This window comes from Acanthaster planci, linkage group LG16 (assembly GCF_054643075.1).
Source record: "Acanthaster planci isolate LZ-2023a linkage group LG16, COTS_SCS, whole genome shotgun sequence".
Classification (NCBI taxonomy): Eukaryota; Metazoa; Echinodermata; class Asteroidea; order Valvatida; family Acanthasteridae; genus Acanthaster; species Acanthaster planci.
Window position 1 is genome coordinate 723,661 of NC_141792.1, and position 26,417 is coordinate 750,077.

Consider the following 26,417-nt stretch of genomic DNA (forward strand, 5'->3'; position numbering starts at 1 on the left):
GCCCACCATAACTGCCGGCCTGTGATTCATGCAATAGGTGACCTTTCAGGTTCTGTGGTTGAGACTCCCAATGGCTAATTTGCCAAGGAAAGCATTTACTCTGCTTGTCCAACTGCTTCTAAGTGCTAGATAAAAGTTGAAAGGGTAGATATGACGAAGCAGATGTATAGGCCTACATAAGTGAAACTCACAGATATAACCACAAGTTTCCAATTCCATCATGTGGGAGAGGGGCATAACCTTGACACCAAGTGACCACAAATTACTTCCTCCTTAACTCTCCACACCAGTTAGCAGAATATTTTTCAACGTAAGAAGAATACAGACATCGCCCACCACCTCTCACAACCCTTGCCCCATCTAAAGAGTGCCAGTGTGAAAAGTGGCAAAGGATTAGAACTGGATCAGACCTAAGCTGGACTGTTGACTCCAGCTTAAAGAAGTCTGTCTCCGTTCACCTTGACTTGTCAGTAGGCAGCAAAGGCCAACTTGAGAATTCACTGAGGCATCATGCCATTTTGACATGTGTAATGATAATTTTTTTTGGGGGGGGGTAAGGCTACAGGGAAATTTTGTGCTCTTCAGGGAAGAAGTGTTAAAACTTCCCAAGCACTTCGCAGGAAAGTCCCAGCAAAGTTTGACTTCAAATGAAAGAATTTGAAAGACATGTATCCCTAACAGTCCCATATCCTCCCATTTTCAATATGATTTTAAATACACCCTAGGGGGTTGGGCTTAAAATGCGCCATGTGTTAAAACAGTTGTCTGGAAATGCACGCTCTCTTGTTTGACTCATAATTAACGGATGGGGATATCCCCAAGTTGTTTTGTAAATTCTAGGGAAACTCTGCAATGCACTTGTCACAAAAAACTTCCTGAAAACCAAAAAGGCTTCCTTGAAAGGTATTTCAATTTTTGCTTTCATTTCAAGAGCAAGAATTCCCTCTCCAAATAAATTAAGTATGTTTACAAGCGGCATTTATCAGAACAGTTTTGTTTATAGAAAATGTGTTGGTTGCTAAGTGCAAGTCTAGACTACTTTATTTGTTTTCACATGTTCGTTTGTGAAATGTAGGGAAAAATCTTTGTTACAGTGTATGCTTGTACATGCAGACGGTCCCTCTGCTCTGCATGTAGCCTCAAAAATGTTACAAACAGGAACTTGTCCGAGACACATATTTGATGACATTGTTGGGTTGGCATACATGCACAATGCACTTGCTTTCCAACTCTGTGACCCAAAGTTGGAATCCCAGTGTGGATTTGGTTTTCAATCCCTACCAGGGTTTTCTCTTGAATAAGTGTCCGAGGGTTTCCTCCCATCAGTAAAATTGATCATTTCTTTGTTGTCAACTTATAATCATCCAATAATTGGCACTCCGCTGTTGAATAAACATGAAATAAAGAAAAGTCAAAAGAAAAATATCGAATATCTGGGAAATACCCTCAATTTCTGACAAATAACAAGTGCACAGTGTACATGTATGTTTAAGGGTCATTAAATTTTAGACAAATTCCAGGTTGTGGTGTTGACCCCTGTTCACTGTGTCTTTGGCGAAAATACAAAATAGCCTGTGGGTCTTCCTGCTTAATGGCCGGAGATAATACTGTTCAGTTTCTGACCATTACAAATATATATATATATAAATATTTTTTGATGGGCATTGAAATTGTTTGGAATTTTTGTATTTGTTGGGGGATGATACACAGGTACCCCCTGTGGTGCGGTGGTGAATTCCAGGGAGTGTCATTTGATAGACGCGAAGTTTTCCTCCATGAACAGGTTATTGTCTTTGCTTCGTCTTTCTGAGAAGAAAGGGCAACCACCTTAAAATTGTTCCTCAAAAGATTAACCACATGCAGAGATAAATTTATTATCATGGCTTGGATTGGGATGAATATGTTTAGCAGTTATTTTGCACTTCCTGCTTGTGGTCAAACTCATATGAATATGAACATGTACACTCCAAAAAACTTGTCCACACTGTAGATTTTACGAATGAAAATGTTTTCTGCCAGGGGTTGCTTTAAATAACTTGTCTCGGCTGCAGTGCCAGAGTTCCATGCAAGTTGCAACCCGGTAATGCACAGGCACGCATTTGCACTGTCAGTGCACCCAGCCATCTTTTTGATGTCTTGCCGTGAATTTGAGTGTTTTGAGGCTATAATGGCTTCTGCTTTTGGTCCTCAGTGCACCACAGGAATAAGCCATAGCCATTTGATAATGTTGGCCAATTGTTGGCACAGTATACTATGAAAGGCCTTGAACTTGAGTCAGACTTCTTTGATGAATCCTCAGGTTTGTATTGCATGTAGGCTAGTAGGCCCTACTTTGATTTTTCAGCCTAGGTTTTGTTGTTATTTAGATGCTTGGTTCCTATGATGTTGTAACTAATTGTAATCTTTAACACACTGACCGTACTGTAGCTTAATTTCAATATTCCATTGTAATCTCTCAGTTTTCCTTTTGGACTTCGGAGAACCCGACTACAGCTATGCATTAGCATAAAGACGTGCGTGCTTTGCTTGGAAACTGTTCCTTACAGTTGTCCTTGTCTAAATCTGTGCCTGTCAGGAATCCATTTTCACTCAAAGACACTCCGAGCCTAAACTGTTTACTGCAACAGTCCTCAACTTGTATGTAATGTAACGTCTGCCAGTCAGGAACCCCATTTCTTCCAAATGATCATCAAATTTGGCTTTGTTGCAAGGGCATGAGTTTCTTTTTGACAGTGATGGGGTGTGTTGGCAGGCATTCAGGAATTTGGGTCGTCAAGTACCTGTCATTGAAATGTCTACGTGACTATTTGAATTTGGTTTGTAAGGCGCGACCTCTCAGGTCCAGCTCACCTGTTTTCAACCTTCCCCTTTCGGTCATAAATCACGACCGAATTGTTATCAACTTTAGTGCCTCCTCAACTCGAGTCCAACAAGTTCAACACATACATGTATACATGTAGGCTCAGAACTTGTTAATCCATAATGGATGCCCTTTTGGTTTGTTAAATGTTTTCTAAACAGATGAGAGGAGCAAGTTCATTCAAAGTCAATTTTGGACAAACTGAAGGCCTGTCTGCTTAGACAATCAACAAACAACTGGGTGAAAAGTTCACCTATTGTCGAGATGCTGTACATGACACCTAGGCCTACTCTCGTGTCATTCTATAGAATATATTGTATTTGTCAGGGTTCAGATTTGTCTCAGTCTCACAGTCCGGCCGATACAAGTGCAGGTCGCATACACTTTCGCAGGTGATTACCTTACAGGTACATGTATCTTAAGTAATCTAGAACTTTGTAATTTTGCATCGCTCCAGCTGAAAGCTTGCTGATGAATTACGAGCCTTCATCCAAGTTTGTTTAGTCTGTGTACACTTGATCCACTAAGACAGTTATAGTTGCCTAGTCCTGGTGAAATAAAGGGCTCCCTTCAACCTTGTAAAAGCCTTAAAAGTTCCCATGTTGAGGATTCGTCAAAGGATTTGTCAATAAACTTGTCATTTTCATTCTGTGGAAAAAAGCCAATATTTGAGAAGTTTCATCTGTGACTGTGTAGATTATTTCTCCATTTCATTATTGTCATTTTTGTGGGTAGTGAACTAAAAATTGGACTTAAGTAGTTCTTTCTCGGCTGGCATCACAGTGTGGTTGCCAAGGCTAACCAAGCCCAACAGCAAACATTATTTTTATCTTTTTTTAACAACCTTGAGATTCATTGAAGTGTTTGACTACTTCCCCTGGGCTCTTTCCTGCTGAGAAGTTCTGTTGGAACCTGCAAATTGAAGCCTGTTTTATGGGCCCAGTATCCTTTCAATTCCATTTTGCTAATTTTATCCAGTGGCCCTTGCTACCCCAACAGGGAATTTTCTGAGCCATTACATCCCTGCAGTGTCCAGCAAATGCCAGAGACTGTCTTTTTAGCTTTATCAATCTTTGCTGCCAGATATCCTCTCTCCGAGGTGGGTTTGTGTGTTGTTCCTTCATCGAGTCCAACTCGAGTCACAATTTTTGGCGACTTGACTCAACTCGAGTCCCGACGGGTAAATGACTTGACTTGACTCGAGTTTCTGCAACCAAATGACCCGACACGAATCTCTCATGGAGTCTTGACTCGAGTACTAGCTTATAAGACTCGAGTCTCAAAAAAATTTAAAGCAAAATTTTAGTCGGCTAGAATATCAGTCGCCCTAATTTATTTGCAGTATGTCTAAATAAAAGTACAAAAAATGATTTACATGTAAATGTAGTTGTGTTGTTATTGTATTTTGTTTAAAAATGTGTGACTCAAACTGACTCGAGCTCGGCAATTGACTTGACTCAACTCGACTACACAAAGTGACTCAGCTCAACTGGACTTCTTGACCTAATGACTCAACTCGACTTGAATCACCAAATTTAGTGACTCATTACAATACTGGAGACTGCAGGTTCTCCATATATTGTTGGAGGGTTCCAAGAGGTATTTTGTATTTCACCCAACCATTGTGGTATGCATGAGCGCCCTTGTGGTTCCCTTTATTTAAGGTACGCACTTTCTCCTCCCCATACCCTAGAACCAACCGGTCCAGACCCACAGGTTGCCCTGTTTATACCACCTGAGCCGCTCTGTCAATATTGCATTTCAATTACATGTACACGCATGCCTGCGGTACACCCAGGAATGGATTTGATACCCGGGGTAGACTTCTGGTGGGTTTTGGACCAATAGAGCCCTGGGAATGCATGGAAGGGGCACAATTTGCATATTAAGAGCCAGTTCATCAGTAGGCAGCGACTAACAAAGTATACACTAACAACAAGGTTGTGCTTGTCCAGGCTCCCTCTTGATGTGGTAAACAGGCTTGTGGATATTTTGACTGCCGTTATAAGTATCGAAAATTGAGCATAGAGAGAGTTGAATTTCTTTCGGTTTGGAAATCCAGGACAGGGTGCTGTAGGAGTTATTTCTGTGGTGGGCAGCTCTGTTAAATTCAGTGTCTTTCATTAGGATGTTTACCTGTAGTTCTAACTTCAGTTCTAGGAAGCTTATTTTTTACAACTTAAACTTTATGTTTGTCTACTTTGGATGCAGTGCAGCTTTGAAAGTTTGTTGAAGAAAACTGTCCTGATGCATTTACACAGTCCCCTCTTGTGAGTGTTGAAAACCAGCATTGTCCACAGTGCACAGACCTTGATCAGATGAAATACAGGTTGCCAAGGCATACTGTACCAGGCAGCATATTCTGTTTTTCTGCATGAGTCTGCGTACAACCTGCTAATCGAGTCCTGTTCTGACCAGAGCTGAATTTCAGCTTCTTACTTGTAGAACTAGAAACTGTGTTGCTTGCTGTGAAAGGGGTTAGCCAAATCTTGGGGTTCAGCCCACTGGTGCAAATCAGAAAGGTGGAATTGAAATCAGAAGTTATGCAACGGCTGGGGTCCCCAGTGGATCACCTTATGTGGACTGCATAGCTCCTGAAAGTAAATCCTTTGAGTTTCAAATGTGAAAGTGAACAGTAGAACTGCCAGTAGCTCTGAAATGCAGTCTGGGTACAGGGGCATATTCTAAACTGTAGACAGGACAAGGCTGTCTTTGGAATACAGACAGCTTATTAATATTACAAGTTTAGCAGGGTACCGGTGGGGAAATCCTTGAGATCCTCAACTCAACCATCACCCGCCAGGAATTTAGATTAGCTGGAACAGTGCTGCCCTTTTCTGTTTTTTTCATCTGACCTTCTTCTCACAAAAGATGGCATACCAGAAGGGATATTAAAGCTGAATGGGTTTAAAACATAAACAACTCCAGCTGACTACTTCAGATAGAAGGGATGTACTGGGCACAAAAAACTAGACCCTCATTGACTGTTATAGAGGCTTTACGTGGTAGCCATCTTGCAGGGCAGTTCTTTTCTTCCACATGGAAACCTCCTTTGTGCATGCCCTGTTGAATAAAAGCAATAATCTGCAAGATGGCAGCCATGCAAACCCTCTATTGGAGATGAATTACATTTCAAACATGCCTAAGGACCACCTACTTTGAGCAAGAATTTGCTATTCCATCAAGCAAATTACAAACACTGTCCCCGAGAGTCTGTTGTGTGTCTTCCAAGTAACTCTCCAGTTTTCGACTAAAAACTGGCCACGTTTTCCTCAATATATTTGCCTGTGCTCGACACATTACACATAGGCTTAGATGTACATGGGGACTGATGTAGCCTGAAAAATAGTTCTCCTTCCATTTGAAAACTCTGCGCAGTCTTTCATAATCTTGATACATGTTCATTAAACTCGGTACCAGCAGTTGGACTGTCTCCTAGAAACCACTTCATTCCTCATACAGGTATGCTCTGTATAGCCACAGCCAGTATGACCTATTGAGCCCTCTCAGTCTTCACTCCCATGAAAGAAAATTGGCATCATCTTAGGTGATGATGCTTTTTTGGGATTTGATCTCAATGCAGTACAGAAAGTTTTTGCCAGTGACTGTGTCCATAGAATACCCTGTTGCTCGCACACATGAGAAAAAACAAAAGGATCTAGGGCCTTTCACTTTTGGGCATGTTTGGCCGTGTTTGTTTCACATGGGTCTGGATCATGATCGGTGATCTGTCGTTGGTTTACAAACACCAAAACCCGTCTAATGGGCGGTGTGAACCAGTGCTAGGATGACTAATCGAGATCCAGATCTGTGTGAAACACAATCCATGTGAAACAAACAGGCCTTTTGTTTCACATGGATCAGGATTTTGATCCAAACGTTGTTGGTTCACTTACACCAAAACCCACCTCATGGATGGAGTGAACCAGCGTAGGGATCACTGATCGAGATCCAGATCCGAGTGAAACAGACACGCCCCAATAAGAGACCTTAAATAAGTGGTCACGGTATGTGAAGGACCCCACAACCAGTGCCTGTCTAGATATGGATCATGCTTTACATTTCAGGAATCCTTTCGATATGTCTCCATTCAGATACAAACTGAAAAGGCAGATTTCTGAGAAGTTTACCATGTGCTTCGACATATGTACTTCAGCTTGTTTTTCGCGAGGTCAACAGCGCGGCACGTATTTGTTGTATCTAATGTAGTCTGGGGTATCTTAAGTTGAGTATAAGTCAATTAAAATACTTGCATCGGGAGATTGATGGTGTGCATATTACATGGATGTATGTGACATCTGTACTGGGGACAACATCTATTTGTCATCGATGCAAACCAGACAATCCCAAGGGGTCCAACTTGCATCTCTTGCTCAGGAGATCATTTCAAAACCAACTCGACCAGACAGAAAAATGAAAGTTTTATTACACCCACCTATAGCTTGGCTGCTTTCACCTGGTGACTGGGACACTGATATTCTACATTGGCCAGAAACACACTCAATTTAATATTGTCAGTGGCTGTGTAATTTCATCCAAACAGTTGCCATGAAAGACTTGATTTAAATGCTCTCTGGGATAAGCAGTTGAAGATGCAAATAGCTATGGGCATAACAACAGCACCTGTTTACTGCACAAGCTAATGAATTTTTTCCCGGTGTTTGGCTAAGGTTAAAAATGCATCTAGTCTGCATTGCATTTGTAGTCACTTCCTCGATTGTAACCATCAGGCTCTGATGGATGTCTGAACTTGAAGATTACATCTTTCTTCCTTCCCTGCCACCAGCAAAGTCTTGATCTTGACTACAGTGATTTTGTTGGGTAATTGCACCACGAAAAAGTTTGTAATTGAGTCAGCTTCAAATGCGCAAGATGTTTCCCCTGTTAACCATCCCATGAGGCAAGAGGTGGCTTCAAGTTTTCCTCTCCAAGTTAGCCATCTTCCTCTTGCCTGAAGGCTCAAGGTCCATGGATCCACTGTCCAAACGAGACTTCTCGACATCAGACAGCGCTTTCAAATATTTGCCTCCTCACTCTTTTTGCCGTGCCAATTTCCGAAGCCTTGGAACTCAATAAGAGTATTCCTTCCATCCTTTGGCCCTGGAATGCTGTCTCAATTTACGGGGAAGTACTTCCAGAGTTGCTATTCGTGCCTTGCATGCCCGGGGGTCTCTCCATACCTTACAGTTGAGCAGCAGACATGCAGATAGAAATATTGTGATGCTTTGCCACTGAACTCTGCCCTTATCTGTTAAGTGGAAAGATAAAAAAAAAGTAAAAGTTCCCTTTGTTGAATGTTAGATGACTGGCCTTAAATGGTTATTGGTAACAGGTAACTGCTCTGAACGAGAATCCCTCAAAATAGAGTCATGCTTTCAAGTTGATGTTATTACAATTACAGTTGAATTGTGAGGACAGGAGTATGTTTGTTTTTCTTGAATCAACTGTGTTCCTGCCAGTCAGAATCACAGTCTACAAGATACTGTCATTCAATTGAAACTTTGTGCAAAATTGATTTTCAGAGCTATGGCTATGCTTGCTGTTGAACTACATGATATAAACCAGTACCTGACCATTTTCAAGTGGCTGTGACTAGGGCTTGTTTGTTTCATGTGGATCTGGATTCTGGATCACAGTCAGTGATACGAGCCTGAAACCAGCTCTTGGATCAACTAGCCGTGATCCAGATCCGTGTTAAACAAACATGCCCCTGGTCGAGAGCTAATGGACACAAGATTCTCAGACAGTGGCCTGATACGGGGTTGAAGGTGCAAGTGACCACTGCACTTTTGACCGGCTGCTGTGGCCAGTCTGCAATCCTTTGTTTTGATCCCAAGCAGTGAATTAGCCAGGTGTCTGCCTAGTATCCACAGAGTGTAGTTTGGAGGACCTGTTGGGGCTGCCTATGTGTGTGTGGAGAATTGCTAGGTCTGCAGTGAATCATGACATTGGCAATCTGGCAGTGAAAGAGCTGACATTGATTGATGATTTTGTCAAAATTAACAACTCCTGAAATGCCTGATTTGTCCTTCATTGCATTTCCTAGTCAAGTTATAGGTACGTAATTACATTATGTTGTTAACTTAATATTTTGGTTTGTTCATGATGTGTGTGTTTGTATGATTGCGGAATCATTCTAAAGTTTTTGAGACAGCAGAACGGAAACAACTAATGTGTTAAATCAACGTCCAATCGATCATCAGAGAATTGACTTGGCTGTGACCTTGCACAGTGCAAAGTGTACACTTATGTACTGTCTGTCACCTTTTCCCAACTGGGGCACATGTGCCCAGCTTACCCCCTGCCTTAAACATGACACCTCCCCTAACATCCTGAAATACAGGGCAGTCCTGTGAAAGTCCAGTGTAGGGAACCTGCAAATTAGAGGGTCCACATATCACCAGCCAGTTTGTAACCAACCAGGACCAAGGAAAATAAAAGATGAATCACTGAAGAACAGGGCCTGGTACTTGAAAGGTCATGACCTTGGCATCTGAGGCCAGGATGGGACAAATCTGAATGGGCCAAATGTGGATCTGGAATCTATGTTCATAAGCTTAAAGGGGTGGGTATAAATCATTTTGGTTGTAGCCTTCGGAGTATTATGAGATAAATATTTGGGTGATATTTATGTTCTTGAGTGACTGGAGATGACCATTAAAAAGGCAGTATAAATCTGTGAGCTCTTGCACAGTGATTTTGTTACATGTGGTGGGGAGGCATGATGGAAAAGAAGCTTTCCAGGGTGGGAAAAGGATTTTAATGATTCGTGGATAGAAGCGTAGGCACTGGAGTGAATGAGTGAAATCTTGACTGGAAAAGTTGTCATGGCAAAGTCCAAGGATTCTGAAACTCGACAGCTAACTTTCCCCTTCTGACTTTAAACTCTTCAGCTCATGAAGCAAGGCCAGCTAAAAATATTTCAAAAATAGAATTTGACATGAAAGAAAACTTTGAAATGGAGTAAGTTATTTGATACAGCGACTAAAAAGTATTAAGTTGTAAATTGCTTCAAATGTGGTCCCGGCATCATTTTAGCTCCATGATTTAAACAGTTCTGTTTCAAATGTCAAATGTCAGAAATGTTTGGTTGTATAAACAACTTACAGAGTGGCTATAAAATCAAAATTGTTGCCTCAAAATACCCAAGCCTGACGTTTATGGCAGAATGCGAAGGCTTTTGGGGAAAATTGTATTGAATGGAAACTAGTCTAGATTCATCTGTACTGATCCAGTTAATGTCTTATTCATCCCTATGAATTCAGAATCTTAACAGAGAGTGTACCTGTTGGGTACTGCACATATGCATCACCAGTCTGTGGCCAGTGCAACTAGAATGGGTGTTAAAGAGATCACAGGATGTGGGGGACTACACTTGCACTTAGTAACTGCCAGGGCTGTTTATTTACTTGACAGCTTTTGGGCTGTGCTCACAGCAGGCAATTCACCTCTCAGCTGTGCTGAGTTTATTTCTTCTAGATACCAGGTCCTGTAGGCAGTAGCCCTGCACCATTAAAATGAGGAGCCCTTTGCTATTTCGGCTTGGCCTTGTCCCTCCCGGATGTTGTGTTATTCCTGATGGTTAGGGAGTTAGCATAACAGAGCAGAGAGTGAGGTGTAGTTGATGTTATAAGCATTTTATTGCCTCGTGTAGAATTTGACTTACACTGTAGGAATGGCATTGGGGGGACCCTTGTCAGTGTCAGTTCTGGTGTCAGGGTTAAAAAATCTGTGAATTGTCATTGTCATTAGATATTCGGCAGATGGTAGTTGGACAGTGCGTATCTGGGTGGGTACCGTTCAGGATAGTAATTTTTTGTATCACTTGAAGTCTCAATTTGCTAAATGGGCAGAACATCTCAACGCTGGTTCTAACCGTCATGGCTGATTTTTTCTTCTTTTTTGTTTTTAGAGTTGTTTGGCTCAAAACCACTCTAGTTCAAAAGCCAACTTGTTTGCTGTTAGCTGCCATCTTTTTGTTAATCTTTCATGATGGATCAGGGATCTGGTGTAATTTTGAAATTTAATGAGTATTCCCTATCTGTCCTCGGCCCAAGGCTTTGCACTAAATAACCTCTGAACTAGTGAGCAACCTTCATATGATGTTTTTGAGTAGTTGAGATTGCCAGTAGCTAACACTGTGCATGTGTCTTAAAGTGTTGAAGAAATATCTCCCGGGACATATTCACAATTTAAAGCCTGCAGATATCCATGTACACATACGTTATCTATAGCAACTTGGCTGTAGTTTTATCCTGTTTGGACAAATAAAGCCCTCCAAAACTGTAAGCCCTACATACTTCAGAGTCTTACCCCCAAAGGCTTTCTTTGATGCAGAAGAAAAGACACTTGAAGGCCAGCACATGTGATCCTCGGGAGAATCCGTAGGCAAGGAGAAATTTCACAAAGCATGTTGCTGTGTTGCTCTCTTATGGAATGCATAAAGCTTGTTGGTTTTCATAAGAGCCCCAGCCAAGACACAGTGCTTCAACACTTCTACCCCCCTAAATGAGCCTTCATTGTACCTGGGTCTTTGTTACTCAACTTGGGTTCATTTTTACAACTGCAGAATGTTAAGTAACCTATACATGTAATTAAAAAAAACAGTTGTACACAAATTGGAAGTTTAAGTCTACAAACCCTCCAAAGTGTTTTTCTAAATATACAGAACTTGGCAAATGCAGTGAATTCAAATTCTTCTATTTGTGCTTCTGCCTTAAATAACCATTAACATAGGCTACTTTTTACACAACTTTGCTTGTTGGAAAGAAGCAGGCACTGGACAGTTGGTTCATTTGTAAGATTTGGGAAAAGTGAAGTCTCCTTTGTGTAAGATGAGATTGTTTATTTGTGGTAAAATCCAAAGCAGAATAAACGGCATTGTTCACGCTCTGTATGAAATCATTATAGCCAACACCCAGATGACAATGGTGTATTGTTTGGTGAACTAAAAGCCTGTCAGCCCAGCCAGGAGATTTACTATGAATTCCCTTTGGAGGCAAACTGTTCTTTTCTTCTCCACTAAGCTACTAAGAGTAGCCTTGCTGACTTTCCTGAATGCCTGACGTGCCAAAAGTAGACTTCTAACCAAGGTGTGAAAAAAGACAGTGTTTAGAGGGCTCAATGGCCATCCCCTGATCCCGCTCTTCAGTGAACCAGTGAATAGTTCTCTCCTTTTTTTCTTAGCCACGAGAAGTGCCACATTTTTGGCATCGCTGGAGACAATAGATGTTGATACTGCCTTTTGGTGAAGTTTTGTAGGGATCTCAAACAAGGGATTGGGTCTGATTGAGATTTTTGGGTGTGTTTGATCTAATTCCCCCCCCCCAAACTTTCAGCGCTTTTCGGTCTTGTGGTCAGTGTCATGAATTGCCATAAATAGCTTCACACCAAAGACCAGGTGAATCATGGGGGAGGGGGTGGTGTTCAAAGGAAAAAGGGTGGTCCTCCAAAAGAACACAAATATCTGCTGCTCTGAAGGTTGTCACCTGAAAGGTTTTTCGTTTTTGAAAGCAGCAGGGGCTTATTCCAACCTGCATTTAGGCCTATTCACACCAGGCAATTCTCGGGGTTGACACAGGGTTGAAACTGGCAGTGATTCACACTTGAAAATTTCCAATCCCGCACCAAGTTGACTTCAATGGGGATGGGGGGGTTAAACTCCCCCCACCTCAGGCCAGGGTTGAAAATAAGTCATGCTCATCTCCGGGTTTGATCAAGTGAGTGTGAAAGAACACTGGGTCAAATGCAGGGATGAAAAATACAATTCCAACCCAGGGTGGTCATGGGTTCGCCCAGGGTTGAGTTGAGAGGCTGCAGTGTGATCTTATACCAACTCCCTCACACAGAGTACTTCTTGTGGAATTTGAGATTAACAAGTTGAAACTCTGCATGTACATGTTTGTGTTATTGGGATAAACACCTTATTGCCGCCAAAATAAGATCCGATCATAGTTATATTTAGATATTATATTTAGCCTAGGAAAAGATTTCTTAGTGGTCTTAGACTGGGGCTTCATAAGGCTTCTCTTTCTAAGCAGATAAATTTGTTAAGCAGAGATATCCTGAACAAAACTGGTTACCAGTCACAAATTCATACAACTTGATATACATAGACTTCTTGGAACAGCACATGTACACAGAGTTCTCATCAGTTGATATTTTTTGGCATATCAAATTTGTTGAGGAGCATTGGTCGACGTGCATGATCGCTTGATCTTTTCGTGATCTGTTAATTTTTTTCAAACAACTTGCCTATAATTTCCACCGTCAGCCAGTCACCTTTGCTTTTTAATTCCTGGCAGTCAAAGATTATTGTATAAAAGGGCAGTGAAGTCAGAGATTTTATTCAAGATTGTCAGTTGGTGGAGTGCAATCAGGTTTATCGACTAATTGTACCCAATATTTTTACGCTTGAAGCTCCACAAAGAATTTACCCTTGCACTGACACCTGTACAACTGTATCTTTCTTCTCGTTTTTGAATTGAACTATTCCCAAGCTTACAAATCCAGGCGATGTTACCCGATCATAACCCAAGAGCCTCTGCCTAGTCATACAATTACTCCACCCTCTAAAGGTTCCCTAAACTGTAGACATGGAACACGGTTGTAGATAAATTAAAGAAGGAAGTGCGGATGTCTAGTCCCAGCGATAACAGCCCCTGGAGACTTCCTAGCCTGTTCCATTCCCCCCCCCCAAAAGAAATCCTGTCTACCTTTTCATCCAACGCCCCTCTCCAAATCTTTGCCCTGTGTAGCAACTCTTAGTCAGGAAAAACTCCTGCGCTTGGAATGTCTAATTGAGTTACTGCATCCAGAAAGAGGTCATTTTTCACTTTATTAGGAGTTTAGAACATATGTTATTAATGCATTAATTAATGCCCACAGCTTCCAGTTTTTTTAACAGTTTTCCTGTGTGTGTACATGTACGTGACTGGTTCCCACACAATTTGCTCAAGGCCGTTTTTTGGGGGGAGAGGGTAATTTTGTTTAAGCTGAGCTCTTTTTGTGATAATGTGCATCATTCAGTTTGGAAAACCAGCGAAAACGGTCATTTTGAGAAATCCAATTGATTTTTACTGTACAAGATTCTGTAAAAGCCTGGCACATCATTTCAGGTTGGGCACCATGTGGTTGACCCATGCCATTTTCAACAGACAATTGCGAACTGGCTGTTCTCTGACAAGTAAGCTGGAGGCCGAAGCCAAACGTTCTGGCTGGCGATGTACACCGTACAGTATGTTAGCCAACAGTCTACATGTGCAGCCGGCTGTTTTATGTAGAAGTGCATGTCACGGCTACAGCCCAGACATTTGTGGACCATCAAGGTGTGTGCGGCATCACTAGCCTAACTTAATGAGGCCCCACCTGCCAATGGAGCCCCAGACTGACCCCATGTGACACCACTGTCACTAATTGACAAGGAAATGGCTCAGCAGGAGTTGGGGATTGCTTGGGTTGTAGGCATGCTCTAGGAATCAGGAACCTATTAGAACCAGGTTACAGTCACATTGGGTTTGAGGAAGCTTGAGACAGCCTTGATGAGGTGTGTGGCTGGTAATCATGGTCTGAGGGAACCAGGACCACACTGCTTAGCCTGTAACAGATAATTGTACCCACTGTAAATAGGGAAAACAGGGTCCATAGATCTCTCATCTTCCGTTAAATGTGGGAAATTTATTATGCGCACAATCAGCCTTATACATGATATGCAATGAAATTGTACAGGCTTTGCTTAAAACCTGCAACATAAGAGTGTACACGTTTGCTGGAAAAAAATGTGGAGCGTGAAGAATGCTAACCAGAATATTCAGAGTGACCTTTTAATTTCCAGACTTGTGTTGCTCATGCATGGGTAACGATGTGTCAGTCTGCAGTGTACTGCTGTGAGTGAATCATCATTATGTAAGTCTCATTATGCAGGTGTCCTTTCTCCTGATGTCAAACTCTTCTCTGAATTATTGGCCAGAGGGAGAAAAGTACCACATTGCAGTATTGTGCTTGGCAAACTTGAACAACATGTCCCGTTGGCCTGTGCTGAAATACTTTAAATTTGCTTTTAGATTTCTGCCCCCCCCTCCCAGTCAGCAAAATCTTTCCTGCACCTACCCCTTCTCACCCCTCCTTCCCTCCCCGGCTGGGCACTTTTTGACAGTTCACAATGTGACCTGCTGGAGGAAACTGTGATACAAATAGTGCACTACTAACTTTCCATGCAGTGGCCTGCTCTAAGTTCCCAGGTTGAAATTTCTCCTTCCGCTTCAGTTTTTGTTTCTTTCTCAAAAACATCTCTGATATCTAAAGTTTCAGGTTTTATGAACCCAAATGTTTGAAGGGAAAATGTTGGTTACCAAGGCAGGGGAATTTGTGGTGAGTCTTCCAAGTCTGTCTTCACCTCGTCTTTCGCAGGGCCTGTTTAATCAGTTGCACAGAACTAATTAACAATGAAAACTGTCGTATGGAATGGAATTAGCTACATATACATGAGCTCTGCCATACGTACATATACATGTACATGTACCAAATGGAAGCCTTAAGGTAGGCCTGTACTGTGTTTTTCAAACAAGCATAACTAATATTTTTTATTTTTTGACATAAGATGCCCTTTTTTCAGAGCAGGTCACATATGCACAGAGCCAGAGGCTGCAGCTGTTTGTAGAAATGACAAATCACTCAAATTCACAACCAGTGAGCAGCATCCAAACCATGACCATTTACGAACTGTGGAAATATGTAGTTTAACTATGACGGCTTCAAGAACAGTGTACGTGTTGGTATTTTGAAACGTGAAGTTTAATGTGCACTGCAAATACTTAATCACTACTAGCCTTTCCCATCCACACCCTAGTGTCATTTCTTATCTTGTCACTGTGGTAACTGGGCCATGCTACTTTCATGAGGCTGGTGTTATGTGCAACATGAATGTTATCCATCACTCAAACATCTCCCGAGTCCCAGGTGCTGCTCTCCTAGCCAAAAGAGATCTAAGAGTGTCAGATTGGGCACTCTTCCAAAATTATGGGAAGGGGATGGATAACTTGAGGGGGGGGGAGAGTATGTACATGTAGTTCCCTAACATTCCCCAGGTCCCAAATTCCTTAATGGAATCCAGGGGTAAGGTTAACCACTCCCAAATTCTCAGGGTCTTGAGAGTTGTTGAATTCCTGACTCATTGCTAGGGAGCATGTCTATGAAAGTGACTTTGCAGGGCAACTGTGATGCCACTTGTCAATGTCATGTGTGCTGGGACATTAACCCTATCAGTTCCCCTAGGCTCCTGCACTAGAAAGCATGTTGGACCTCACAAAATCCAACAGATGCAGGTCACTGTACCAAACCTGATCAACTCCAACAGAATGAGCCCGTTGGAGTTTGATTGATATGGTATGGATGGGTCTATGCAGTGTAGGATGACTTGCACTGAACAGTACCAAACCTGACAAAATCAATCATTTAGCAAGCCAGACACTGCATATAATGAACCCTGTGTGTCCCAACTCACACAGAATCCAACATCATCTCCCTTGGCTTTTCATCCCAAGTTATGCAAAATTCAACAAGTTCTTCAGGTACGGTACCAAACCTGCCAAAACTTCACAAAACCTGCTGTTGGAGTATGGCAGGTTTGGGGTAGTTAGGGTTATAGACGATGTCCGAGAGCTAGTGCTTCACTTGCAATCGTATGCTTACTTGCTCCTAATTTCCTGAAAATTGGTGTAATCTGTAACGTGAAATGGTACAGAGGAAGGTTAGTTCTTATTGCCACCTATTTTGAGTTTTCCATTGTGAGGGCCATTGCGAAATTCTTCACATCATTTCTGGAACATGCCTGTGCAAAAACCTTCGGATGCACACCTAAGGTCATTCCAGTGTAGCACATTTGAGTGTCTGTGTTCAGACCTTGTGGGCAACGAACGCAAAGTCCACTGTCATGTCCTTTTAGCGTTCCAAGAACGCCAATTCAACTAGAAGCTTGTTGGGATACCCCCTGTGGTGCTAACTTAATAGGAAATGACAGGAAGAACAACTCAGTAATATTATGTGATGTTACTGGTAACCTGAGTGATCAATTCAGACGTGCCCTGGTACCTGGAATGAGACCGAAGATGCCTCGATGAGTCAAAAATAGTGACCCCTGGAACACGTTAAAAAAAAAACCTTGTAGTAAATTTAAGATAGTGCGTGTCATCTGTAGAAGACAGGCAAAGAAACTGTATCCTCAGAGATGTAGACACAATCCACACCCAAGGAAAAAATTGTAAAGGAATTGTAACAGATGAAGGTTAATCTTTTAAAACAAATATCTGATGATTGGACAGTTTAGGTAGATGTGTGATTTAGCAAAATGCAAGAGAGGCTGTTGGAAAACTCCAGAATACCTAAGCTGATTTGGGTGAGGTTTTAAAAGCAGGGGCTAGTGTTTGAAAGAAAGCTATGAGCAGATTATAGGGCAGTGTTTGACGGTAATTTGGCAAAAACAGAATCCTGCCAATTTGTGAAGCCAGGATTTTCTCGATATATTTCTGATGAGGAAATTTCCTGCCTCCCTGCGTGAATACCCACAGGAAAATTGGTGCTTGAAGCTGCCAGCTCACAGAATGTGGTTCAGAGTATTTTAAGCTGTTTGACCCCCCCCCGAACCACACACTGGACAGTAGAAGGAAAATGCAAGCTTCCATGTTCTGACAGGAAGTGCCAACCGCCTTTCCTGCCAAGGAAATTTGAATGATTTGAAGCAGAATGTGCCCGGGTGCCATGTTGTTTTGACCTTAATTTCTGTGGATGCTTCTGCCATCGAGTCTTTGGCACATTGGAGAAGAAAATGGGTGTGTGAATAAAGAACTAGTAATGTCTGACCAACCTCAACAAATCTATCAATCATCCTGGTTATTTACCTTGCCAATCCAGTGCCAACTCCAGACAAAGCAGTCTTTTCTAAGGCCAATTTCCAATACTCAACTTTGACTCTGTCTCAGGCTTCAGTTGTTTTTTACTAGCTGACTTTGAAGTTGTAAGTGCAGTAATTAGTCTAATAATGCCACAGAACATCAAATAAGATGCAAGAGAGCAAAAACTTACAGTGATCCAATTTAACTTAAATGCTTCAGGCCCACAATTGGGGATAAGGTTTTGGGAACGAAGCCTGTAACGGAGACGAAGTTGAGTATTGGAAAATGGCCTAAATTCCAGAAGTGCCAAGCTTACCCTAATTACAAAGAGTTGATGCCTGGCTTAGCCTGTTGGTTTTCCTGCACATGTACAACTACAAGGGAATGATCCGTCCTGTAAAACCATGTCCTAATACACTGGCTATGGCTATGAGTAGCACACAGGTCTATAGGAAGTTGCTGCAGCCACTAGACAGTGGCTTTCCATAGTCTCTTGTTTATTACCAGCCGCAGCCATATCATTGTGACTTGGTCTCAGATGTGGATTCCAAACAACACTGTGACACTGTATTATGTTCGCTTTTTATTTCATTTGAAGATTGTTTTTTTGGTGAAACTGATGAAATCCTTTGGTATGTCAGGGTTAAAGGGCTTGTGTTTATCTGTCTAGGAGGCAAGTTCACAACCTTGTTAATCAACATTATACTTTTAGTGCCCCTCATCAAAACCTGGAAGAGTTGTGTTGTGTCCTTGTGCAGTGTAGTGTAGGCGGAGAGGTATCAGAACAAATGCCACCCTTGTGGTCAGGAATGCTGATCAGTTAGGAAATGATTAGCCCCAGAAAGATCACAGGAGAGATCAGACAGTGGTGTCTTCCAGCTGGTGGTTGGGAGCCAAGGGGGCACACCACACAGAGTGATTGGTGTGAAGGAAAAATACAGTTTGTAAGGAGTGTGGCAATAGTTGGAGAGCATTGGCCTGCTTGGGACTTGGTTGATGTTTGGTTGAAGATGTGGTCAACGGTTAACTTCTGGGCATGTTATGCTTGGAATCTGCAAATCCTGTGAAATCCACCATTGCAGAAGAAATCAAGAAAATGTTTCTTCTGTAAATTTTCAAGGGAATCAAGCCTCGTGTGAAAGGATCTGGGAGTAGGTATTTACATTGTAATGATTTAATGCAATACATTTACTAGGGTTTAGGAACTTATAAAGTAGATCGCATTCTCAAAAGAATGTCTTATCACAGTTTGCATCCAGCACATGTAACAAGAATGCACTGCACAGTAGGCCTGTCCATCTTTGCATCAATTGCATCTGGTGTGGTCTGTGATGCCTTCATCAGCTGGTCCTTGTCTTATCTGTTTGAGGTCACTGAAGTCAGCCTGTTCTTGGTAGCAGTTTTCATTACTGTTGCTCATTTCTGGATAATCAAGGCACTTCATTGAAGTGGATGGGAAGGACTCTTGGTACCAGGCAGATTGATGTGGTGACAGACTGACAGGCCTTGTCACTGGCACAAATGTTACATTTCATGAAAGTGGGACTCAAGATGGCTGGTCTGAGTCTCTTCTCTATGGTCTGTAGAAGTCCTAGATCTAACTACTGTTTTAGATAGCCAGCCCAAAATGCTAGGCTCACCATAGTACTTCCTACCCGGTGACTGGACACCAACGCTATATTTCTTCAATTCAGAGTTCAATGAAACAACCCAACCTTTCAAGATGTGGAAAAGTCACCTTCTAATCAGAGAACATAGCTTTTAAGCTCAACCAGTCCAAATCTACGGGCAAAAAAGCCTTTACATGCTGCTTGCATCAACTTTACACATTGACCTCACAACAGGGTTGTATTCCAGTCTATCACAAGTCCCCCTAACAAGTCCCTGTAAGTCCATCACAAGTCCATGGCAAGTCATTCAGTCTTAAGCCAATTCACAAGCTATTCAAATCAACTGTGACAGAAGCATTCTTTTGTCATTGTTCACCCTCATGCCTAAGACTGGCCTCGTGAAAGGACTTGTGACTGGACTTGTGAAGGGACTTGTGAAAGGACTTGTGATGGGCTCGAATACAACACTGCCTCACAAATCCACTTTTTATAAAGGTTGCAGCCCATTTTTGAAGGCTCTCAATCTGCCTTTGAACCAATCGAATCTGTTACATTCTTTTTCTTTTTGTACATGGATGGCATGTTTGAAGAGCCTACGGCAAGATTTCTGTGGATAGAAGCTCACAAAAAACTGCTCACAGATATTACAATATCACTCATCACATATACATCAAAACTCGTCAATCATTCCCAGTGCTGCCGGCAATTGGAAAAGGTTCAGTTACTTCCTGTCTTCAGCCCCACACATTGTTGCCTTGCTGGCCCTTGTCTGGATGGGACATTTTCACCCCATTTTTTGTGTGGGAAAATAATTGGGGCTTTGTACTACACACACTGGGTTTTGGCGCCGCCCGCCACATAAAAGGTTCTGGTGCAACATATAAGCACTGAAGCCTGAAAAGGGGTTAGAGGAGTCTACTGCAGGCAGTTTACTGGTGCATGTATGCATGTGCTTCATTGTCTGCTACATCATTTCAAAATTGGAAGGTTCATTGATGGCAGAAAGACAAAACAAGGCTCGAGAAACAGAGCTGGAACTAGAGACATTGCCGAGCTTGGAGAAGGACCCATAGCTAAATGCGTGTGTACATTCTAGGTGGGACATGTACATGTACATGCCTAACCTTGTGTTCTGTTTGTCCCTTTCATCCTTTCCAAAGTCAACTCTCAATTTGAAGATCATAAAAAAAATTTCAGTGCACATTGGACATCTTAAAACTGTGGAACATCCTGTGAAAGTGTGTCATTAGCGGCATCATGTATTGTACCTGAGTAGGTTAGTGTTGGGCCTAAATCCACAAGCCTGATCGTTCCTGGATTTGGACTGTTCAGAGTGACTGAACACCAAACTTGATTCAGTTCAAAGTGATCTAGAAAGCAGACAGTCCTCTTAGCTAACCATGATAAACATCTGGCCAACATTGCGGCTGGGTTTAAGAAGTCTTGAACCAGTCATCCCAGTCTAGTCAGTGTTGCCAACAATTTCATCTTCCCCTTGTGACTGATAGCAGAAGGAATTGTTGAAGATTTTACAGATAGGACCAACGACAAAAGCAGCATGCTCAAGACAATTTCATACAAGAGTGGGAGAGCATGTGAATTTGATGGTACATGTACATAAACGTACATGTCGTACCCAATCGCACTATCCAGCCACATGTGAATAAGAACTTAGATTATGTCCGGAAACTGTCGGCCTTTCAGAGAAAAAATTCAGCAGACAAAAGACTGGGGAAAAGGTGTCCTTCGGGGGGCATCCTTCCTCACTGCCTGACAGGCAGACAGCTCCACTCTGTCTAAAAATGAGAAAGGGTTGCGTAAACCTCGCCAAGCAGTGTGAGTAAACTCCTGGAAGTTCTGCATCACATGATGCCAAGTAATAGCCAAAGCACAATGGTGCTGAATCTTTAACAACCTGCATGGTGACACCCAACAGTAGTCATCCATTAATTGATGGCTTGTTGGCCAACCATTGGCTCCATGGATGGCCGGTTAAAGTTTCCTGGTTCTTCTTGCAATGTTGGCGGGTCAGTAATAAGCAGGGAAGCTCTTCAATAATAAGTATAAGTCAGACTCCTCCCTCTCTGGATCTAATCTTAGTGTACATGTACATAGTACCATGCTATCACTGCATATGAATTAGACCTATTTTCTGATACCTTAGCCAAGGGCAGATCCAGGTGACCAATTTTTTTTGGGGGGGGGCAGATGTAACCTTTTATGGTTCCCTTGAGGGCTGCAAGGCTAAATTTTGGGACTTTTTACATGTTTTGAGAAGGGGGGAAAATTAAAAAAGCCCCCCTTAACCTTTCCGTTCATAAACAACAAATATTTGAGGGAGGAGTTGGTTGTCCCAATCCCCCCCATCTACAGTTACATGTACCAATGCTGAGGCCATGTAGTTGAACTTACATGTAAGCCACAGTCCCTTTGAGGACTTAATAAACACTTTGTGGTGCACATGTAGGCCTATTTCTGAAGTTTATTTTGGACCTTTGCATATGCTATACACACCCCCCCCCATATCCGTCGTACTCAACCACCCAGAAGAAAAAAGTCAAAATCGAACTTAACTATTTCGTTAGCCTTTGAATGGTGCAAAGAGATTTATGTCACTCCCAAATCTAACCATGTGTTCTTTAAATTACTGCCTGTAACTCAACAAACCATATCCTGCACTTCTCATTCAGTTACTGTCTTTGATTTATGAAATCCAACCAGACCAGAAGTAGACAAGTTATATTTTCCAAGGACCCCAAAAATCTTAAGCCAGGTGGTCCAGGCTTCAAAGATGCATTGCTTTTTCTGCTCTGTCTGGTTGGTGTTGTTCTAGGCATTAGTATTTTAAAAAGTATTTTAAAAGTGTTACTTTTGCATCAGGAAACTCTCCTGTTTTCCTCTTTCTTGAGTTATCTTGATCCTTTTATTGAGACTTGAATTGTGACAAAAAGTCACAGTCTCAGTTTGTGGCTTGATCTGTTTTCTAACAAAAATTTGAATCTTACCAAAAGTTGCAAACATGACGATGTTTACTCAGCAATCATGCGCTGGAGTAATGACTCATACTAAATCAAATTTCCCCTTTTCTCGATTTAAATTCAAAGCACTTACAAAAGGAAGAGAACGTCATGTACATGGACTTCCTAATCTGCAAAATGTGAGCCTTTTCTCGCGTATGTTTAATTTCTTTCTTGACTGCTTTCGGAGGGCAAAACATTAGTGGTTTTTAGAAGAGGATGTTACAAATAAGATAGTGTCGTGCTGAGTAACAGGTTCATCGAAAGTGTGAGGGTGTTTTACCGTCCTATCTCACAGCGTTGTGTTGTCATTCAACACCCCCCCTGGAAGTGGTTACGTCTTTATGCAGCATATATCCTGTGACCCACACAACAATAGGGGTCAGCTGATGTGCGGTCAGGCAAAAGAGGCTGTTTTTCGTTTCCTGAGATTCCCTTCAGTCACGGATCCATGCCCAGATTGTCTTTGAGCTGTTTGTCAAAGCTTACCCTCCTCCCTCATCAGGGTTTGCCGTTTTCTGCTATTCATCGTGTGAGTCTCTGTTTGGATTATATTCATGTACACAAACAAGGTGCCAAGCGCTGTTTACAGTGCAGAGAGGCAGCAGGTTTGACACTGCAGAGCCATGGTTTGATGTCAGTCATTCAAAATGCAGACATAGGATGTGGGACTTAAACAAAGGATTGTATAGTGTTTAGCAAGAGCCCTCGAGTTTCCTGTATTTACGGCCCATTGGCCAGTCAATTGTCCATTCACAAAATCCGATCCTAGATAGGCTGTCACTGGTTAACAAAAATCACAAAAGGGGAAAGTCTACCTTATTTCCTGAGTGAGGAAATAAAGTCGATTGGCATTCGTCCGGCCCTCTGCTCTTCATTTCGGGCACCGGAACCAAATGACATCTCCTCCCCCCGCTCGGTTCACGAGTCGTGCAACACTGCCCAATGGAAGAGCCTTGTGGAAGGTTGCGTGTCAAGTGGAACCCTTCGTGTTTGCTTACCGGTATTACCGGTCTACCATTGGGTCATCACTGGATGAATCCGGATACCGGATTTCATAAATGTGGCTTTGCACTTCCAAATGATTATCAAAACCCCACTACCTTTGTAGCAGGTGCCAAAAGGGAACGGGTCAAGTAGGGGAACGCTTCCGTTAGTTGACGAGGGTAGAGCTTGTGGCTGAAGATATGAGGGACTATTTAAACTGTTAATGACATTAGGGTATGCACTAGATGAATGTCATTTGGAAGAAATGAATGATGTACACCATTAGGGGAAAATTCCTAAGAAATTTTCATGCCGATGGTGTCAAGGTTACAACAAAAATGAGATGCAGATATGAGCACCTCAGTGACCAATGCCAGCACGTTATTGTTGACTTCTGTCTCTGAATTCCTTCACTCCAGGAGCCCAATTTCCAACTTGTTTTCTCAGCTAAAATTCGGCAAACATGTCTCAACTTAGTGTCAACAAGACAGCTAACACACTGTCCCGATTGTTTGTTTTTAGGGGGGCGATATGTTCAAGACTGCTCGCCACCACAGTCCCGGAAAATCTTTTATCTGAAGACCACTGAATACTGGCATCTCTGCCAAGAAATGTTACGCGTTTGCACACAGCATGGAGGGACTCCCAGCTGACCAACAGCCGCTGTGCCTCAAATTGGGCTTTTACAGTTTAATATTTCGGCAACAACTTTCAATTTTCCTGGGCTGTGTAAAAGTGCAAATTGTTTTCACACCGAAGTGAGCCCCAACCTTCTTGTGTCAATATTTATGATCAGAGTTTCTCCATGATTCAGAGACGAGTGAGCTTCAGAAACCACCCCTGTGGCCCTGGAAAGTCAGAATTTAAATTATTTGTAAACTTTAAGCAGTACAGTAGCTTGCCATGAAGAATAAGTTTGATGTTTTCCATACCTCGGTTATTCCTCTGACTTTGGCATCAGGCTTTGGTTTCATAAATTTAGCCGTTACCACCAAGACCAAATCCTCTGAATTAAAAGAGCTCCATTTTTCTGCCATTTTCAAGCATTTTGGAGTATTTTTAAGCCCAGCCGTAAATTTTGTGACATGGATCTGAAGACAGATGAAAGTGGTGTCTCAGAAAAAAACAGATTTGAAAAGTAGGGACTGGACTTACATTTCATGTACAGTAGGGCTTGCACTGCTAATGTTAAGGGTTAGTTCACTGGCAGTGGTGACCGATGTTACCTCATTAAGCGGTGGAGACTGGTTCAAAATCAAAGTATTGTTTGCACCACAAGTCTTTAAGTTCACCTAAACTTCTCAGCTCTAGAGCTTAAGTCTCAGGAGAAGACAAAAGCTGGAAGAAAGCAAATCTTTCAGAGATGCATTTCCATCCTGCTAGCTAGACAGGACGTAAACTGAGCAAAGCAATACACACCCAGACTGCAGGTGAAAACTTGCTGGAACCAGCAGTAATACCCCGGTCTCTCTACTGACCAATGAGTCAGGTCTAGTAGTCCTACCTAGGGCTTGTACGTTGATTATGGCATTATCTGGAAACCCAGGTTGTACCTAAAGTTCTGAACAGGCAGGAAGTTCTTAAGTTAAAGGAGTATGCTGTGTTTTCAAAAACAAGTTTCTTTGACATCCTGCGTTCTTTTATGAGAGCTCGATCTCTAGGGTGTTGGTCCATGTATGCAGCTCCCAGGCAGAGGTACACATACAGGTAGCCTTGACGTGACTTAACCTTGACTTCAATATCGTATGTACATTTAATCACTTGGTTTAGCAATTTTCAGCAGCATTGCGATCTAAGCGTCACAAGTCCCGACAAGTTGATTGCACGTTGATTACAGGCAGTCCAGTCTCAAGTCAAGTCAGAAGCTATTATAATGAGCCGTGACAAGGGCATGCCGTTGTCAATGTGTTCCTTCCTCCATGGTCCACCCCAATAAAATGTCGCCAGACTTGTGACCTGGCTTGGATATGGACTTGTGATTGACGTGCATACATGCAGTGCACTTGAGATGGACTTGTGAGAGACAGGATAGCAGACAACCCTGATTTTCACTGCACCTTCATTTTTCAGGATCAGTACTGGATAATTGAGTGCGGCATGCATTCCCTTTAACTGGCAATGACAGACAGGAACACCTGTTAATGGGTGCACCTGTCACAGTCCCTAGGATAATATCAATGCTTTGCATCAACACATTACTAGAGTAGCTAAGATCCAGAGCACTCTCTGATGACAGATACCCATCAGGTTCCCTCTCTCATTTTCTGCCATTTTAGCATTCAGCTGTGGTCAGCTGACTCAAGTATGTCTGTTCCTGATTTGGATTCCGATTTGAATTTACATGTAGGTAAGGCACAGCATTAATGTCTGTGGACTAAGACATTAAACACGAATGTGTCTGCAAAAGGTTTGCATCCATGCACCAAGAAAACAGATGTTAATTAAATGTGGTTATCGAAAAACAGAACAGTTTGCCTCATGCCAGAGCTAACGTACTGTACAGCCTACAGGGTTGATGTTCAGAGGGGCTGCTCTACCTGGTGTGGTTTTTTGTTTTGTTTTACGCAACATTGTCAGCTACGGCCTCATTGACACTTCACACTGCCTGTGTTAGGCACGTACTCATGCATGCCATTTCCTTCCTCCATGGTAGCATGCACAGTTTGCGCACCAAACAATACCGTTTGAATCATTAGTTGGTGCATTTCATCCACATTCCAAAGTTGTCGTGGCAGGCACGATAAATTGGGTACACATTTCCTTAAGTTGGAGATTAAAAGTTCCACAGACATGGTTAATGGATACCCAACTATCTGAGTTCAGTGAACCATGCCAGTTATCATTTAATTTGCATTGTTGTCCTTTGTAAAGTACAATTTGGTTTGATCACAGAGAAAGGACATGGTTTGATCAAGGGTTGCATTACTTGACATGTTTCAAAACTGGAATTCATTGACTCCATGCTGAGAAGGGACAAATTTTGAATACAGTCCATAGGACAATGAGAAGTGTTAATGTCATTGTGCTAAAGATATCCCCCTCAAGAGTCAGTCCT

At 42.2% G+C, this 26,417-nt stretch overlaps 1 protein-coding gene across 2 annotated transcripts in view; it reads left to right on the forward strand.

Annotated features, from left to right (window-relative positions):
- Positions 1–26,417, forward strand: part of LOC110984563 (uncharacterized) — a 95,555-nt gene that overhangs the window by 4,305 nt on the left and 64,833 nt on the right. The window lies entirely within an intron of this gene.